The sequence below is a fragment of the Leptosomus discolor genome, chromosome 4, assembly GCF_034619465.1.
Source record: "Leptosomus discolor isolate bLepDis1 chromosome 4, bLepDis1.hap2, whole genome shotgun sequence".
Classification (NCBI taxonomy): domain Eukaryota; kingdom Metazoa; phylum Chordata; class Aves; order Leptosomiformes; family Leptosomidae; genus Leptosomus; species Leptosomus discolor.
Genome location: NC_141394.1, coordinates 80,791,195 through 80,809,478, shown reverse-complemented (window position 1 = coordinate 80,809,478; position 18,284 = coordinate 80,791,195). Strand labels below are relative to the sequence as shown.

At 47.6% G+C, this 18,284-nt stretch overlaps 1 protein-coding gene across 1 annotated transcript in view; it reads left to right on the top strand.

Moving 5' to 3' along the window:
* The window catches only part of SLC4A11 (solute carrier family 4 member 11), a 139,032-nt gene that overhangs the window by 27,284 nt on the left and 93,464 nt on the right, over positions 1–18,284 (top strand). The window lies entirely within an intron of this gene.

Sequence of the window (18,284 nt, the reverse complement as noted above, 5' to 3'; positions counted from 1 at the left end):
TGGGGGTCTTTTAGATGTAGCAAAATCCATTTTGACAAATTCAAGACGCAAGTGTGTGACCTTGCTACAGACTGCATTAAAGTGCAGCTACCTACCGAAATGGCCTCGGTCACCACCTTGACTTTAGCCACCCCAGGAGCATGGATCTGTGCGCCAGGATGGAGTGGGCAGGGGGAGCTGGATGTGAAAAACTTGTCACTAACAAAGTGAGGGAACAAAACAGACTGCGTGTTGGTTCCTACCTCTAGAAAAGACACTCTCAGCTTGTCCAAGAGCCTTCTGGTTTCCCTTGAAGACCTTACCAAGAGGAAAATAACTAGACAGCTTATCTGGCTCCAGTTAGAGAAGTGCAACACCAGTGGAGATGGATGAGAACCCATCCAGAGGCAAGGTTATAAACAGGAGTTGAGAGGTGTTGGTAGCTCTGGTGTTCCTTGCTCTTGAGGAGATGAGGAGAAGCCCAAATGACTTCTCCAAGGTCAGGCAATGCTGTGATGTAGGGCTAAAGGCTACAGAAATCGGGGGAAACCTGGAGAGCAATTTTAAATGAAGATGAACTAGCTGCAGATGCTTTCTTGCAGAGCATTTGCTTCTGTCTACTGATTTTTATTGGGCACCTCGAAGTCTGTTACAGATACCAGCTGCTTTTAAGCATGTATGTGTGTTTACTTTGTGTGTGTCTGGCTTCCTCTGGACAGCTGAAAGCCTAGAGAGCAGCTTTGAAGGCCTGCTGTCGGCTCCCATGCCTGCTACTTCAACATTTCTAAGAATTGAAAGCTACAAGCAGACTGCGTTTGTGCTGGGAATATTGTGACACTCTGAAGTGACACCCTTAATTGGGATCTGCCTTAGACAAACTTGTTCAGTAATAAAACACAGTGTTTCTTGCACACAATTCTTAACTTTTAAACATTTTTTTTAATTACTATTATTTCTCCCCCCAGCATCCCCCTGACCTAGGAAGCTTAAAGTGAATGTGCTGTTGTCAGCTGTAGCTTTCTTCCCTGCTGCTCCTGGTAGGGATAGCCTCTGTCCAAGCAACAGCCCCTCTGGGCAAAGAACAAGCAGGAATGAGTGTGTCAGGCTTATCTGAGCAAGAAATGAGACACAGGACATTGATAAGAGGTGGAATGATCACCTGGATGCATAGCTGGGACTGGAGAGACCTACTTCTAGCTCCTGCTGCTCTATTCCCCTCATGAACTTGACCATGCAGCTTTATCTCTGCCTCAATCTCCTCAAAACCTTTTTTCTTTGAAGCTTGAGGGTAGAGGGAAGCCCATGCAGGATCTGGAGTGCCTCCTCAGGAGATGCTGAAAGGATGAGCCACTTTTGGACACGATTATCTTGCTCCTGTGGCTTTGTTCCTGATGCCCAAGTGCAGCCCTGGGGCCGTCCCTGGATGTGGGTAATTGTTATAAGCGGAGATGAAACACGGTGGCATCCCCCGGCCAGGGCTGCCAGCACAAACAGCTTCCTGGCCGGCCGAGCCAGGAAGCCACCGAGTGAGTGCTTCCCCTCAGAGCTCCTTCCGGAGGCAGGGGGCCTTCCTGCACGGGGACGCCAGCCCTTTCCCGGCTATATTTGGAGGATCTGTGCAGCACAGCCCTGGGTAACCCTTCCAGCGTCTGTCCACTGTTGTGGAGAAGAGAAGAACAACAAAAAACCACTTCTGGGTTAGGACAAAGCAGGAGGCAAGGTGGTTGCAAGGTGGTGGAGTGGCCTATGGCCATGGTCTGCTTTCCCCCAGTAGAGGTGGTGATGGTAGGGCTGATAACTAGCACTGTCTCTTTTTTTGTATGTTGAGGCTGGAGGCAAGGCTTAGCTGTAGGAAATCTGCTCAGCTTGTGTCTTTCTGCGACCTCCTTGAGATTAGAAGTCCTGAGCAGGCTATGAAGCAGATGGTGGGAGCTTGTCCTCATGCGAGTTGGCTCTTGTTGCTTTGAAAGTCATCAGGAGTAGTCATGAAGATACGTCTCGTTTTTCTATTTTTCTGAGTGGTGAGTGCTCTGTGGGTCAGATGGGGTGCTATGTGGTGGGGCGTGCAGTTGGGGATGAGGTCTCTGGCCCTGTAGAGCTACAGGGTGGATGAAGGAGGAGCTGGAGGGCTTTGGGGATACCCTGGATAGCTCCAGGGCTTTGTGGTCCTGCAACTTCATTCACGCTCTTAGCATGGGTATGCAGGCAGTGGCCCAAGTTGGCCATGACTGGGATTCCCAGCCCTTGCCAACTCTCAGGAGTTTGGGTTGGCCAGGAGTTTGGAACCCACCCAAAAATTGCTGGTCTCAAACTTACGGAGAGGTTCCAGCTCTGAGGAGCTGGGTCCAAAGGATGCAGGTAGAAAAAGGGTTGCTTTCACTTTTTTCCTGCGCCAATGAGCCTTCATCCACGATTGTACTGGTGTTAAGAGGAGCTTTTGGCAGCCTTGGGGTCTCTTGGATTTTGGGGGCTACCCGGTCACCTTGGGCAGGTGTGGTGTCCTGAGCCACTTCCCAGGACTCCAGTACCCATCTTGCATCACCACAATAGTCTGGCAATGGGAATACCACCCTGAGGGCTCTGTCTGCCCAGGGCATTTCAAAGTCCCTGCTGTAAAGCGCAGGAATTGCACAGGCTGGGAAGACTTGTTGCTTCTCCTGTCCTGATCCCCCCCCCCCCCTCGCTGATCAGCCTGTTCTCCATGATGGTTGATTGGAAGTACGTCTGTGTACCTCTCCCTCTGATAAGACTTTGACTGCAGGAAGCCTGCTTCAAAGCATCTCAGCTGTTTCCCCCCAGAGCTTCCCCTTCTGTTCTTCTGGGCAGCCATGCTTTGTGCTTTCCAAAAAACCTCTTCCACATGGCTGAAATCACTGTGCAGATCTCTGCACTTTGAAGCAGAGGTGCTACCGCCTCAGCAAGCACCAAACTGTTTGGAGAAATCTTTCGTGTTAGCAGCAAGTATTCACAGAATCACGGGGTTGGAAAGGACCTTAAAGATAGAGATCCAACGCCCCTGCCATGGGCAGGGACACCTTCCACCAGACCTGTTATGGTCGTAACTGGACAAATACTTAAGTCCCAACTTTGGTTCTGTGGTGCTCTCCTTTGCACTGTTAATCAACTCTATCTTCGTTAAACTGTGCTCCAGTGTCATTACTGGGGCATGATTTGCAGAGGGAAGTGGAACATAAACTTGTGTTATTGAGCCAAATGTGCTTAACCTACCGTAAACAGTCTGTCAAAGTTGTATTCCTTCAGGCTGCTGTTAATTCTGCTTGTGCTGCTGAAGATCTACATGACTCTGTATGATCTGATCTTCCTCTGATTTAGGTTGTCTTGGTTACTGGAAGTGCAGTGAGAAGTTTCTGGCTTACCCAGACAATAATGGAGGAAAAGCACTGTGACCTCTGGTAGGCAAGGAGAGGTGTCCTCGTGTGTCTTTGTTCCCCTTGTTGCTTTAAGCCTGGCTTGCATTCCTGTAAAATGCAGTGTTGCAAAATGGGGAGGTGCCTGCACTGCCCCTCCAGCAGCCCTAGGCATCACTGGAGGGTCAGAAAGGCAACAGTGAGGGCCAAGATCAAAACCAGCTTCTGTACAAGGAATAATAAAAAGTTAGATTATCTCCAACCTGGAAAAAGTGCCAAGGAAAGAGACTGCAGAGTGCAGATAGAGCTGGGAAATGAAGGCACATTATGTTGGGGTTTTTTTGCTTAAAAATCCAGCAAAAGGAAACTGTTCTTGTGACACCACACTAAGCTGTGGAGCTCTTCACTGCAGGATTTTGCAGATGCTGAAATGCAGATAACCTCAAAGAACGAGTGAACCCTTCTATGGAAGGAACATGTGCAGCAGGCTGTGAAGTACAGCGACCCACCTCTAACTCTCAAAGTTCTTGGGCTCCAGACTTGTTGGAGGATGCTCTAGGAGGCCTCCTTATAGGCTGGGCTGGTGCTAAAGCTCTCTCTAGGTACTTGTTGGTAGCTGTTATCCAATCCAGGATACTAGGCTGGATGCAGGTTTTGTTGATGAGTGGAAGGAGCTGTTCTGGAGATCCTGAGATACTCTTGATTTCCACCATGCCCATCACCAGCAATTGCCATTACATTCAAAGGTAACGTACTGATAGCAACAGTGCTCCAGGCCTTGGCTTTCTCTGCGGAATCAAAACCTTAATGGCATGTTTGTGTGGGAAGCGTGGCCAAGGACACTCACTCTGTGTGGATGTTGTAAGGAGATGGGCTGAGTCTTCAGCTGTCTGCATCCTGCTCTCTTCCCCAGTTCTTATTAAGCTGTTCCTTATGTTTTTTATAGGGCTTGCTAAACTCTTTCCTCATAGTTTCTATTGCTTGTTGATGATCATAATGCTTCTTACAGAGGAAATGTACCAGGTGAACCTCTTAATCTTTCAGAAGGTCAGATAACAACCTTGAATCCAGCTAGGACGGTGCTCTCAGCACTTCAGCACGCTTTGTGGGATCACGGCACTGCTAGTTAGGGATTTCAACCCTTTTAATGAGTGAGGTTGAAAGCAGTCTGGTGACTCAACCCACACCAGATCTAAGCAGTGATAAATTTGGTATAGACTGAAATCCACTGCAAACTGGGCTAAACTGTTCTAAGCTGGAGCGTGTACCTTGGGCAATGAGGGATAAGAATTTGATAAGGTTTTGAACTTCTGTAGAGCTGTTGGATCTCATTTACCTTGCTTGGCGTAGAGCTTGAAACCCAAATTGGTTTGGATATGGAGACAGAACCAGCCTGTCTCTGGTGAGGATGCAAATTCCTTCTCCAGTCTGCTGCTGGGGGACCAAAACCAGGGACGTGATGTCTAGGCAGGCTGCCTGGGGAGAATTGCTTATGATGAAGATAGCTGGGTCAGGCCAACTCTTCAGTGAGGATTTCTTGCTAAAACAAGTAAGAGCACTTAATTTATCAGTGTGGACCAAGATGGAATATCTTTGTCCCAATCTGTTGGGTGCTGAATGCCTGTATCCCAAGGAGGTGAGAAAAGGCCTGGGGAGATGCTATTTCTCAGCCAATATGACCACAACTGGCTCTCAGTACTTTGTAATCCCTGTAGCATTGCTTCAGAGTGCAGGAAAATATTTTGACTGTGACAGTTCAGGTAGCAATCACCAAAATAGCCTAAGTTAGAGGGGAGTCCTGGAGCACATGTTGACAGAAGATGGCTGGCAGTTAATTGCTGTGGTGCTCTTAGTATCTAGTCAATAAAATACTCGTTATGGCATGCAAGCCCTCTATTCAAATGCACAATGGGTATCTGCTTTGTATCTCCAGGCTGAAAACACCACTGCGCGAGAGCAGCAGCCTGCCTGAGTTGCTCCCTTGAAACTCTGCCTTGATTTGCTCCCCTCTGTTTTTGCCAGCTGACAGCAGTACAGCCTGTTGGCAGCTTAGTCTGACAGTGAGAGAAAGATTCGACGGAATAAAGCTCGTGGCAACCACAGCCGGGATGGGGAGAGATAGACAACCACCTTGAAACAGCTGCGTGGCCAAGGAGATGAAATAGATACAATGCAACTTCTTACCTAAAGGTTTTGCTTTGTTTTAGGGAAGAGCATTGCTAGCTCCTTAACTTAGAACGTGAGTGCTTGGCATGCTAGTGTATAAAGGCAATTATTCTTGTAGGAATTTTTGACAAGGTGTCTCTTGTGGATCAGCATATTGCGTACCTGGAAGCAGATGGAAGGTCAACCTCTTGCTGCTCTGCAGGAGGATTGCTCTGGAAAAGGCATCACTGGACCTTTCCTACCCTAAAGCTTAGAACAGTATGGAGTTACGGTAAACTCGATCACTTAAGGACATCCTCCACTTGGCAGCATCATGCATTAGTTGGTTTAATACTGTCAACCCTGTGACCCCAATTCTAGCTACTTATCTGGTTCCCAGTAGGTCTCAAGTTCAAGATCTCAATGTTCAGAGATAAAATGATCTGAGGCTGGCATTGTCTTGGGGAAAGAAAATGCTGTAAATAGACTAGACATTTCTAGCTCTGAACTAAAATGTTCCCAAAAATCAAACTGCTGTCTAGCTTACCGGGGTGTAAAAATATTCTCTTGTGGGAATAGAAATTGCAGGCCAGTCTGATAAGCTGAGTCTAGCTGCCTTTCTTCATGTCTGTTGGAGTTTCTCAGACACCAGAGGTGTTCAGAAGACTTGAGATGCATGGTTTTCTCAGAATTTTTTTTTTCCATCAGGGAAGGGAGGAAAACTGTTAGACTACTGAGAGTATTTGGCTTTATTTAGAAGCCAAATGGTTATCTGTTGTGTTAAACCTGCAAGGGAATATTCCCTCTCTAAATGAAAGCCTAGTTTTGGTGGTTCTGGTGCTGGAAGGTCAGAAGTTACGTCAAGGCTCCTTACAAGCCCATCCTTGTGGATACCTCAAACTAGTTTAACTTTTGTGGTCTTTGACCACACCCCCCCCCCCTCCAAAAAAAAAAAGATAAATGAAGGAGTCCTGCTCCTGACGTGCTTTACTCTGTCTTTAGGTGTCATTGCTTGCTACAACCTAGGACTTCAGGACCTTATTACTCACTGGAAGGCTGGTAAAAGGGCAGGGTGTGTGGGAGCTTCCCAGAGAAGGAAATTACTGTCAAGTTACTCTTTGCTTTGATTTCAGTCTTTTCTTCTACCTCCTTTCTCAGGATTCCTAGCCAGGAGCCAGTCTGTCTGCAAGAGAACCATCTGAATGGATGATAGTGTGCCAGCGTTTCTGTAGGTGGCTCTTTGAATTCTACTTGTTATCTTCAGCTAGGACACACAAAAAAAATCTAGAAGTGGAGGGCAGGGAGTAGGTGTTGTAACTGCAGCTGTCTGCAGAACAGGATCTGCAGCTTGGTGTACACAAGTCAGTCATGGTGAACAATTCTGAATGCAGCTCTCCAACTGGCAAGTAAGGGTTGGCTTTTGTCAGTTTGGTGTATAAAACTTGTTTCTGCTCATTGTTGGGGTAAGAGACCTACTAAAACAGGACTTTAAATAGTTTCATATAATTCTGCAACCTCCAGTGCAGAAGGAGGAAAGGAGAGTATGGATGGGCTATTTAAAAAAAAAATATATATATATAAAAAAATATTTAGTGATGGAGTCTCAGAGACATTAAGTTGAAGCTTTCAAGCTTGGCTGGACACTTTGTGGGTTCAGTGTTGTGCACTGAGGCTGAATATGCATCTGTATGAGTTGAAACTATCTGGATGGCTTAAACTCCTGCCTACATAAGAAAATCTCGTACCAAAGAGCTTGCAGGTGTCTTGAGGTGTCTGTGCATCTGAACAGTCATACAGTTGTGTGCAGCTGCAAGGTTTCAGAAACGAATCCTGTACTGAATGTCTGGCATCCCTTTGCATGCAGGGATCTTTCTTGTGACGAGGACGTAATTTTATATTCTTCTGGCACAGGACTGATGGCAAGACACTGAATTCAGAGATAAGAACCACTTGTTTTTCTTCTAATTCTCACTACTGGAGGAAAAAAAACCCACACCCAGCCCCCCACCCCAAAAAAAACCCTTGTTTGCTATATGGCAGCCTCTGAGTTTTTCCAGTTTGTGCAGGAATAATACTCTCCTGGGAGAGGGTGACTACACTTCAGTCTTAACTGGCTTAATAGTTGAAAACCTTCCTGCTAGTGAGCCGTAATTACCTTGCTCAGTTTCATTCTGTTCCTTTCCTGTTCCTCTGTCTCGAAGCCTGTCCACAATTGGTTTTCCTAAAGGTCAATTTTCTGAGAAACCAGAGTCGTTTTATTGTTCACTCTCAGGATCCTGTTTAGCTCTGCCAACAACGTTGGAGTGAGTGATTCTGACTGTAGGCTTTAAACCCACCTGCCCAATGCTTTATGCCAAGCAACAGAGCTGATTTATTAAAATGCTGACCGTTAATGTTAAGCTGCTTGATTATGGATATGAATGGGACAAATGTAAACCACAAAACAGGAGCTGTAAAACATGGCAAAATCTTAGTCTACCTGGAATTTTTCATGGAACAGTTTCTCCTTGAATCCTTTGCAGACTGGCAGGTGATGTCAAGCTTGTTACTAGAGTGCCAGATGCTTAAGAGTTTCCCTTTCTGCCTTGCAAAGACCAAGAAAGCTACAAGCTTCTAAATTACCCTGAAACCATTTCTCCCTTTATAAAGGGTTGTAGAAAGGAGATTTAATCATCTCACAGTTGGGCTGGATGATCATTGTAGGTCCCTTCTAACTGAAAATATTCTTTTCTCTCTTAAGAAAGGCTTGTCCAATAGTTTATTCTTTCTTCCCTCCCATGGGAAATGGAGTTGTGTGTTAAAGAGAGAGGAAAAAGCCCCCACAGTGAGGTGGTATTTGGTGGTGGATAAGGTGTAGATGGTTATGACCCAGCCTGAGATAGGTACATCTGGTGGTCTGCAGACCCTCTGAGCTCATGCAGAAGGTCTCTTTGGAAAGTGAGCTTAGCCTTGCTGGCAAGAAGCCCATTGCTTAATAGTTAGGAAAGCCCTGGGTTGAATGAAAACTGGCTGGTTCAACACAGGCCGTGATAGCTCACAGTGGAAACAGTGGACTGCAATGCAAGGTCAGGCAGGAAGGCCCTGGGCTTTGAGTTAACTCCTCCTACGCTTAAAACACAGCTTTGTGGCATGATTACTTGCATTGACTAACAAGAGAAATGTGAATGTCTTTTTGAGCAAGAAAGATGGCTATTTGTAATGCTTTCAGACTCTTTGTCACTTGTGCTTTGTCACTATTCACAGATGGAATACTGAAGTCCCTGATGGCATCAACAGTCTATGGCATTTAATGCAAAAAATATAATTATATATGTACTGAGATGTTTCATAATAGCACCAAGAGCTTTATTCATCTGGTTCTCCAGGCAGTGGGAATGTTACTGGTCCAAACTAGTTCTAAGAACAAGTGCTATCTAATGGCTTGTGTATTTGAGTCAGCTGGGCTTTTAACATCAAAGAGCTTGGTTTTGTTTAATCTGCCGGTAGGGAGAGTGACTCTTTCTCCTTGTTTGGGAGGTGGATTACAAGTCTTTGCTGTTGCAAGGTGTTACTAGCGTTCATGCTGGAGTGATGGCGAGGTCTGTGTACTGGTGTCCTAAACCACATCAGGCGATGGTCCCTCTGCAACCACATCACCTACCTGTGTGTGGAAATGAGGCACAACTGCGGCTGTATCTTCAGGCAGTGGCTCCTGCAGTCTATTGTGCCACTGACCATCATGCAGCTGATTTAAGTTTTTGATGGAGAGCAGTATTTTAATGGTCTGTGCTTCAGTAGGTGCACACCCAGCTACTGCTTTCGTGCTCTGATTAGTTCTGAAAGGCTGACTTGTAAATGAGAATTTCTATTCCGTATTTGTAGGGCTGGAATAGGATGAAAATCTTTTATAATTATAAAACCGGAGTGATTTTGTTTTATTTTAAGGAGGTAAATGCTGCCTGGCTGCTCTGTGCTAAAGCACACCTTACCAAGGAAAGTGGTGAAGGTGGCAAATGCCTCCTTAGATCTGCCCTGTAAATGACCCAAGTGTGTCCCTCCATTCCCTAGTGGGAGTAGGGGACTGCAAGCTACACAGCTCTATGCTTGTCCCTTAGTGCCCCCAACCCAACTGAAACAGTTTGGGTTTTGTCCTGTAGGTGCTATTTGTGGTGCATTGGTAACTCCTATGGGCTTTTACTTAACAGTGGGGAAAACAGCTCCTTATTGCAGCCTGGAAGTTGTGTTTGTGCCAACGGGGTGGGGAGGTGAAGCCATGAATTGTTCTGTGCAGAGGCGAGACTAAACTCATCCATTAGCTTGGCTTAATCTGAGCACCTATTTCTAGGCTTAGTTCTAGCATAACCTTATTGCTGGTGGGGCTTTCAGCTGACCGTAAGCTTCTGCAACTTGCTGGCCAGGAGGTCCTCCAGTCCCTGTAGGGACCAAGTATCAGCATCCTTATTCCCTTCCGACCAGATGAGCAGAGTCCCAAAGCGTCATTCTACTGCTGGGTTGTGCTGTCGGATCAGCTTTTACTGTCACTTTGCTGGTTTTAGAGGGCAATCTCCTTAAAATTGATGTTGCTTTGAAGTGATGGGCTCCCAAGCCTGAGCAGTTGTGATAACCCATGGGTACGTGGAGACCCTCTGCTCTCAGTGAATCCACAGAAGACAGCAACAGTCCTTCTCAAAGAGGACCCGAACAGGGATGCTGCATTTCCCACAGACAAACCCTTTGTTGGCGACTTGGACTTAACACGTTGCTTGAAATGTCTCTTCTACTGCAACCTTTTCACCAAATATCCAGTTCTGATCCCAGTCTGCAGTGTCAAAGCCAGAGGTGTCAAGTGGTAATCACTTAACTTGGGAAACCAGTGCATCCCAGTAACTTGTACCCTACTGTCCCATCTCTGGGGAAGGGGGGGACTTCAAGGGGAGAAAAGTGAGAGGCCTTTATTGCAACTCAAACAAGCAGAAAACTGTGAATCTGTTTTAGCAGGGGGTAAAACACTATTGGGCTTGTGGAGCTTGATGGGCTTTTTTTTTTTCCTGTTCCTGTGTATTTGCTGCTAGCAATTTTTTTTTAATCTGCTTAGCGAGGTGAAAGCTGTCATCCTGAAGTGTGAAGAACCTTCACAACTACATCCCAGAATAGGATCCATTTTTGTATTAAAAAATCAGGGTGGGGTTAGCCTGTCTGGAAACTGTTACAGTTGCTCCCAGCTTCTCTGTGCTGCAAGTCCTCATGAACCTGCTGCTGAGCCCGTTAAAAACTACTTTGCCTGGAAAATGTTGGTCTTTGTTAGGCTTGTTTTCATTTCTGGTGCTTCCCGTGGTTTTTTTTTTCCTTGGTGTGAAACTGCATTGCTGCCTGGTGCCCTCCTCTTCTTGGTCATGAAGGTTTCAGGTAAATATTTACATCCGTGGATGCCTTGGGATCTAAGTGGATGGGTTAGGCAAGGGACTTTGCAAGGGTGCTTAGCTCAGATGTAAGGTTATTCCTTATTACATCTCTTGATGTTGCTGAGTGCTCCTGTTTTTTATCTATTGCCTTCAGTTGTGTAATTCTTTATTGCTCCATTACATGACATCATCTGGATCTGCTGCTCTAGTCTGTTCTTTGAGCTTCATAACATGTTCAGTTGAGTCTTGGGTAAGGACCATCATTTATTTCTAAATCCATTAGCGTTCTGAAAATAAATAAATGCCATGCTAAACCCCTTATCGCCAGCACGTTGCCTCCAGCAGCAGTGAAAATATTCACATTGTTTGAGTTGCTGCTAACTGCAGAGGAGAGGTTGGGTTGCCAGTGGGTGAACTAGTTACTGAGGTTTTTTCTTTAAATTGCACTCTTGCACAAGAAAGGCTGGCAAGTGCGTTCTCTACTGGCATCAACAATCTCTTAATGCTCTGAGGCTCAACCAAGGCTGAAGTCAGCTATTCAGCTGTGGCTCTAAATCCATTGTGTGTTTATTTCTGCCTGAGACCTGCTCACCAGGCTAGCAGGACTCTGTGTATAGCTGTAACATCATTTAAGAGTAGGCTTTTCCATGATCTTACCCACATTGGAACCAAAGCGATGGAAAAACCATCCTTTGCTAAACGTCACCTCTTAGGTGACTTCAGTGGCACAGCTGGGTCCGAGAAATCCTGCCATACCAGTATATGCTGTGTCCTGTAACAATGAGATGTGTTGGTTCTCAGGCATGTGCTGGCAGGAGGGAGATGGAGCCTGGGTTCTCTGGTCCTTGGTCAACTGCTGCTACAGGGAGGGATGATACAGGTGGAGAAGCTGCGTCCTATTGTTAATGAGCCACGAAATGGAGATGTGCTTGGACAAGCTCCATGGAGATGCCCTGTGTTTAATGGCTACAGAAAGGCAAACTGGCACTCGGGTGTTGAAGTGGCAGGCTAGAGCAGAGCTTAAGCTACTTCTTGGGAGATGGGTTTCAATACCACGCTCCCTTAGGAGTAACTCTTTACACCAAAGTAAACATGAGCCATAATCCTTTGCATCCTGCCCTCGGGTGGAATGTACTCAGGAGCCTGAGGACAGACCGTAGCTATAAGAGCAATTTAGTCCATGTGCTATTGCTCCTCTCTTAAGCTGCTCTCCCTGTCATCTCCCTTAGCTCTCTTCAGCTCTCCGAACTTATTTAGGTGTGATGTACTCCTTCCCTACAAGAGATGGAAAGACTTGAGATGGCATTTGATGTGTTGTAGGACTCCAAGGTCCGTGTTAGACTTAGATTAGGCCTTGTGTTGGCACTCTCCTGGGCAAATCTCTCTCTCCTGCTCTGGAAGCCTGGGAGGTCCTGTGATGTGCTGTACCATACAGGGTGTTTTAATCAGTCAGCCGAGGCGAGTGCTGGGCGCTGCACTGGCTAGTGGAAGCTTTCAGTGGCCAGAGGTCCATGTCAAACTTACAGCTTGCCAGTTGCAGCCTGGAGACACCTCCAGACCAATCTCATGCTAACTAAGCTTTTCAGCAGACCAACAAATGTCCCTCCTTCTCCCTTTTGTTTCCAAGATAAGCCCAGCTAGTGGGGACCTATGTCTGAACATGTCTTGTCTTAGTGTGCTATGACCCCTTCTTCCTAGTAAAGTGTGTTTGGCCAGTCTTGGACTGCCTGACCTCAAACGTTGCTTGTGAAATGTCCCGTGAAAATACAGCTGGATGAGGAGCAACATTTTTAATGTTGCTACTGAGGGGAAAGCCTGAACAACCCCTTTCCTGGACACATGGGAAGGGTATAGCTTTCTCACCCTGTGGTCTAGACAGCTTCCAGGGATGGCCAAGTTGTCACCAGTTAATGTTTTGGCCCTTAGGGCACCAGACAAGAACAGGGTTCACTCAGTCCCTGCTAACCAACATGGTCAGGAGACAAAAGCCCAGGCAGCATTGGTGTCTGTCACAGGAACCACAGCTTAGCATTGCAGGTAACCAGCCATGCTGGCTCCTGCTCTGCTGGCAGGTGGGTTTTTCACGCTTGCAACACCTTCCAGTCAGGATGCTGAGGTTTTGTTAGGGAGTCCTTATTCCTGCTGCTCCTGTAGAGGTGTGATATGCTTGAAAAATTCTTCCAAAGAGGAAAAGGTTTATTCCTGCTGCTATCCCCTGCCTGAAATGCATGCTCCTTGGGAGAAGTGGAGCAAGGACTTTGCAGTCAGACCCTCTCCAAGCTGAAGTTCCCTCCTGTGGCGTTCAGCTCCTTTCCAAGAAGGTGATGGTTTGGTGAAAGTTGCTCCCCTTGTGTGCTTGCAAGGGACCCTTAAACACCTCCGGGAGGTGAGAGCATTTTTGTTCGAGGCAACATGAATCGTGTTTGGGGGGTATGGGGAGAGGGCTGTGCTTAGGGTAAGGACTGTGCAGCAGAGACTGTTACGATGTATGAGCACTCGGTCCTGCTTGCATCTCCCCGTTCTGGTTGGTGGCAACACAAGCTGGCTGCACAGTCCTGGCCTAATAAAACCTGCGTGCTGGCGTGACTTCTGCCAGGGAGTTGCTGCCTCTAGCTGTGGCAGAGCATGCTGGAGAGAGACTGCCTGCCTTCCCTAACTCCTAGTGCCAGGAGGAAATCACCATCTGGGTGCAGTTGGCATTTGAAGGACTCTGATTATCCCAGTAGTCTTCGGTCTGAGTGCCAGCCCTGATTCTTGCTGGTCCTGCATAGCTCTAAGCAGCTGTAGAAGACAGCTAGAAGTGCTTGAGGAGCTGTGGGAAGCTGTAGGTAAAAAAAAAAAATAAATTACAGGAGCGAGACAAAGGAATGAGCATGTATGTACCTCTTAATCAAATATAACTAATTTGTCAGGCACGACTGGTTCTCCCTTTTCTTAGTTGTGAACATGAGCAAGGAGCAGCAGTGTTGTGTCTTTGTTTGCCTTAAGGCATCAGGCTGCTGGGTCAGCTCCTTGTGCTGCTGCCTCTTAAACTCCCCTGATCCCCCTTGTGCTAAAGGGACTGTTGTGCCTCTCCCTGGAGTTGTTCTGTGGCTGTTTCTCCCGTTTGGATGAGTTTCAGGGGTGAGAGGGCAACCCTAAAAGATCTGACTCATAACTGGAGATGTGCTCCCTCGCATCTGGAGGGACTGATACTGTTGTGGCTGATATTTATTTGTGCTTTTGCTGTGGGCTGGAGGACAGGCACCAAAAAAAAAAGACAGTTGCTAAACTCCCTCCAATGTCTCAACCTGCAGGCGGCCACTGCTCAAACTGCAGGATCACTAGTTACCTTGGCCTCTAATACTGGATTTCCTTGACTCTTAAAAGCAAATCTGGTGCCCCAAACCAGCCTGAGCCTCTGCAGAGCAACTTCAGATGCGTGTCCTGGAACGGCATCTTTAGTGCTGTGGTTGAGACCCCTGTGGGATTCAGCTCCAGGGGTGAGACCAAAGAGCACTGAAAGCAAATGGTGGTGGGACAAACACTTAAAACCCTTCCAGATGACAAGAACTCAAAAAGGAGCTGTTAGCTGGTGGTTCCCCCCACCCCCGCCTCGCAGGGGGGGGGTTCCCAGCAGGACCCTGTGCTCCCTCTGCTGTGCTGCAGCATTTATTGCACTGTCCTGCCGGCAGAGCTGACCTCCTGCAGCAGATGGCACGAAGCAGGCGCTGCAACAGGAGCTCGATTTGTGAAGCAAGCTGGTTTCCCTTGAGCTGCAGTCACAGCAGCCAGGAGGTGCGGGGAGGATTTGAGGAGTTCGGGGCACGGTTAAAACAAAATAAACCAACTATGACTGCAGGTACGGTGGTACTTCAATATTATTAATTTTTGTGATCCCCTGAGCAACTCCTTTGCTGTGTCTTAAAGTCTTGGCCGTGTCACAGGTGTGGGAATCCCAGTGCTACTCCACGCATGAGTGTTGGGTTAGGGTTTCTCTGCAATGCTTGGGTCCACCTAGTGTTTCTTTGTGGGCTCCCAACTGTTGCAGCCTCCAATGCTAGCCCACCAGAACAATCACAGTCTTGGTAAAAATGTCCTACTAAAAAGCAAATATGCCTGGTATCTGTCGCTGGCTTGGAGGAAACCCGAGTATCTTCTGCCCAGACACATGGCTGATCCTGCTGGACCAGGAGATCAGGTCTTGTGTGAGCTGGTTGTTGAAGGCAAGCAAAAATCTTTTTCCTGCTGGTTTCTAGCCACAAACCACCCTAGGTACAAAGAGCTACTCGGCACCAATCAGACAGTTAATAAGAAAAAACTTAGTGAGGTTAACGAACATCTGCCTTGAAGGGAGGTTGTCTTTGTGCATAAAGGCAGTGACCTGCTGGAAGGGAGTATTCAGATGAATCTCCTCAGAAGCTGAAGGGCTCAGGGTAGGGTGTAACTCCTGCTGCTTGGATCCAGCTCCCTCTGGGTGACTGTGCTTAGCTGGGACAGTGGAGACTGCCTGCAAAAAGCAGGTCTGGAGACACTGGCATGGACCAGATAGTGCCGGATGGAAGGCATCTGATATCTTCTCTGGTGCCTGGCATCATATCAGATAAGCTGATACCTTCCAGAAAGCTATACTGGTGGTGGGGCTAATATTTCTAGCAAGGGACACCTACTGCTATAATAATTCTTCATCATCATGGGGCAATATGGTTTGGGGTATAAAAGGAAATTGATACAGGGCTCAGTTTTCTACCATTAGCTGTGTGCCCAAACGATAGAGGTCTTGAGGGAATCCTACAAACCCCTGCAGGAGACTTGTATGAAACACAGCTCTGCAAAGCTGTCCTTGTGTGCTCTTGCATGTATTCCCTCAGTCCTCTCCTTCCTGGGCATTGTCTTCCAGAAGCAGCTGGCAAGATCACCACTTGGGAGACTGGGCTCTGTGTGTTCAACTTATGGAAGGAGTTAAATATTCTATTAAATATGTCCAGTTTAAACCATTAAAGCAACTATTAACTTTGGTGTAGTAGGCATCTTCCAAGCCAACATAATTGGATTAAACCCAGATCTCCTTACTTTCTTGTGATGATTTTTTGGGTGGGAATGTGAGCTGAAGGAGCTGGCACTTAGCATCTGAAACTGGAAAATGAGTTGATTCCTTGAAATTAATCTAGGCGCTAAACAAGCGTGAATGCTCTTTTCTCTAGTGTTTGCTGGATCTATATAGTAGTTCAAGCCTTCAAATCTTGGCAGGGGGTTTCCCACTTCCAGCTGAACTGGTGTCAAATGGTTTTCTAGGTGGTGAGTTTCTTTCTCTGGATGTGGTTTGCTGAGTTAAAGGATGGAGAAAGTTTTCTATGGATATGCTGTCTTGAGACCTGTAGATCTGTAGCAATCAAAAGCCAAGATGTCTTCAAAATTTCTTTAAACCTTCCCTCACCCTTAACTTCCAAACTTCCCAGATAGCTTGCTGTAGCTGGATCCTTCTGGAGGAAGGAAAGATTGGGAAATAGGTAAAGAAAACAGTCCAGCCTTTGTGGCAGTATAGCTATTTACCTCAATAAGATATAGTGCACACTGGAGGTGATGCAAATGTTCTCCTGCCAGTACCTTGCTTTTATTTCAGCAGAGGAGTGTTAAGCTTCGTTCCCTTCTTCCCCAGCTGCTTCATGGTCAATGCTCCAGGTGTTGGTACCTGCCTTCTGGGGAGAGTGGTTTGAGCAGGGAGGCGAAACACCACCAAGGCTTGCTCGGGTTGTGAGCAAACAAGGTAGCAGTGGCTGGGAAAGTCACACACACGAAAAAAATGCAGCCACAAAACAAGACAAAACAAATAAAAACCAAAACACAAACAAAAAACCCTCATCAAACAGCAAAGTGTTAGAACTTAAGAAATGTGCCTGTTTTTTCTTAAAGTAAAGGCTGAAGGTTGGGGACCATCACTCCTTCACCCGCTTTTAAAAAGCGTTGTTGTTGTGGCTGCTTGGTTTTGTAAGGAAACTCGAGGTCCAGCACCGTCCTGTGCCCCGGGGGTTCATCCTGAATCCCAGCTGGCTGCTTTTCCCTGTGCCAAGTTATTTCAGAGGAAGCTTTGAAGGGGCAGAGAAAACCGCTTGGGATGATGGGGGACCTTATGGTGCCCATCAGCATGCTTGATGGGAGAAGCAAGATTGGTCAGCTCGATGTGAATAACTTCAGAACTGGGGGGTGGGGGTGGGAAAGCAGCATCTTGCTTGAAAGTGAGAAAAATGGAAGTGCTTTGTGTTTTGGTGGTGGTTTTGGTTTTGTGTGGGTGGTTTTTTGTTTTTAAATCGAAGTGGTGAGCCTTAATACGTGGGGACACACTTGGAACCTTCCCGGGGCTGTGCGGTGAGGCCGGAACCCGATGCCCGGAGGGCCTGGAGCAACGGGGACGGGCTGCGGGGCGGGCGCTAGGACCCGGGCAGGGGTGTGACACCGCTCCGTCCCTTCCCCTTCCAGCCCACGGCCACTGGAGTGGTGTTATTGGGGGGGGGGGGGGGGGGGGGCTGAGCTACTTCTTTTGGGGTTGTTTGGTGGTGGTTTTGGCGGGGAAAATAGAGAACACACACACACACCCCCCCTCGAACCCACCAGAAACCCCAACAAGTGTCGGGATGGTGCAGACGGGATGAGAGGAGGCGGCCATGGCAGCGCGGCGGGTGTTCCACCTCCAGCCCTGCGGTGAGAGGCAGAGCTGGCAGGAGCTCCTGTGTGATGAGTTTGGGGGGGTCCTCTTCCCCCCCCTCCCTTCCTTTTTTTTTTTTTACCCCAACTTTGCCTTTTGCAGCAGCGGGGAGGGGGCCGGGGCTGGCGGTGGGATGCGGTGGGTGGGTGGGATGGGGATGGCTCCTGCTTTCCCTTCTTGGAAAGGTGCTGGAGGGGTGAGGGGAGCGGGTGGGAATGTGGGCAAGCATTCGGGAATCATTGCTGGAGGCTTTTTTTTGTTGTTGTTGTTGTTGTTCAGCAGCCTGTTGTCTGCGGGGATGTCCCCCTCCCAAATCTTGGGATGTTGCAGCCCAGGGAGCGCAGAGGTGATGTGAAAGAAGTACCGGGGGGCTGTAAAGGAGCGATGTCAAGTTCGTGGCTTGTTGTTTTGGGGGTAGTTTTATGTCCCAAACCCCCCCCCCCCCTCCTTTTGGGACTTGTTTTACTTGTTTATACCTAACCAGGGGAAGAGGGCATGGGGTGGTGTGTAGCTCCGCTCCGGCGCCTCGCTTGCGGATGCGGTTGCCTGACTTCATGTTGGTGATGGTGTAAAAGCCACAATAAAAAGAGGAGGGAGGGGGGAAAAAGAAAAGGTGAAACTACATAGCTCAAGCTGAACTAGTGTGAAAGGCTTGGGCGATCGTGTGCGTTGGCAAAAACCTCAGCGATGTGGGTTTTCTTGAAAGGCAGCGAGAGGGTGGGTTTAAAC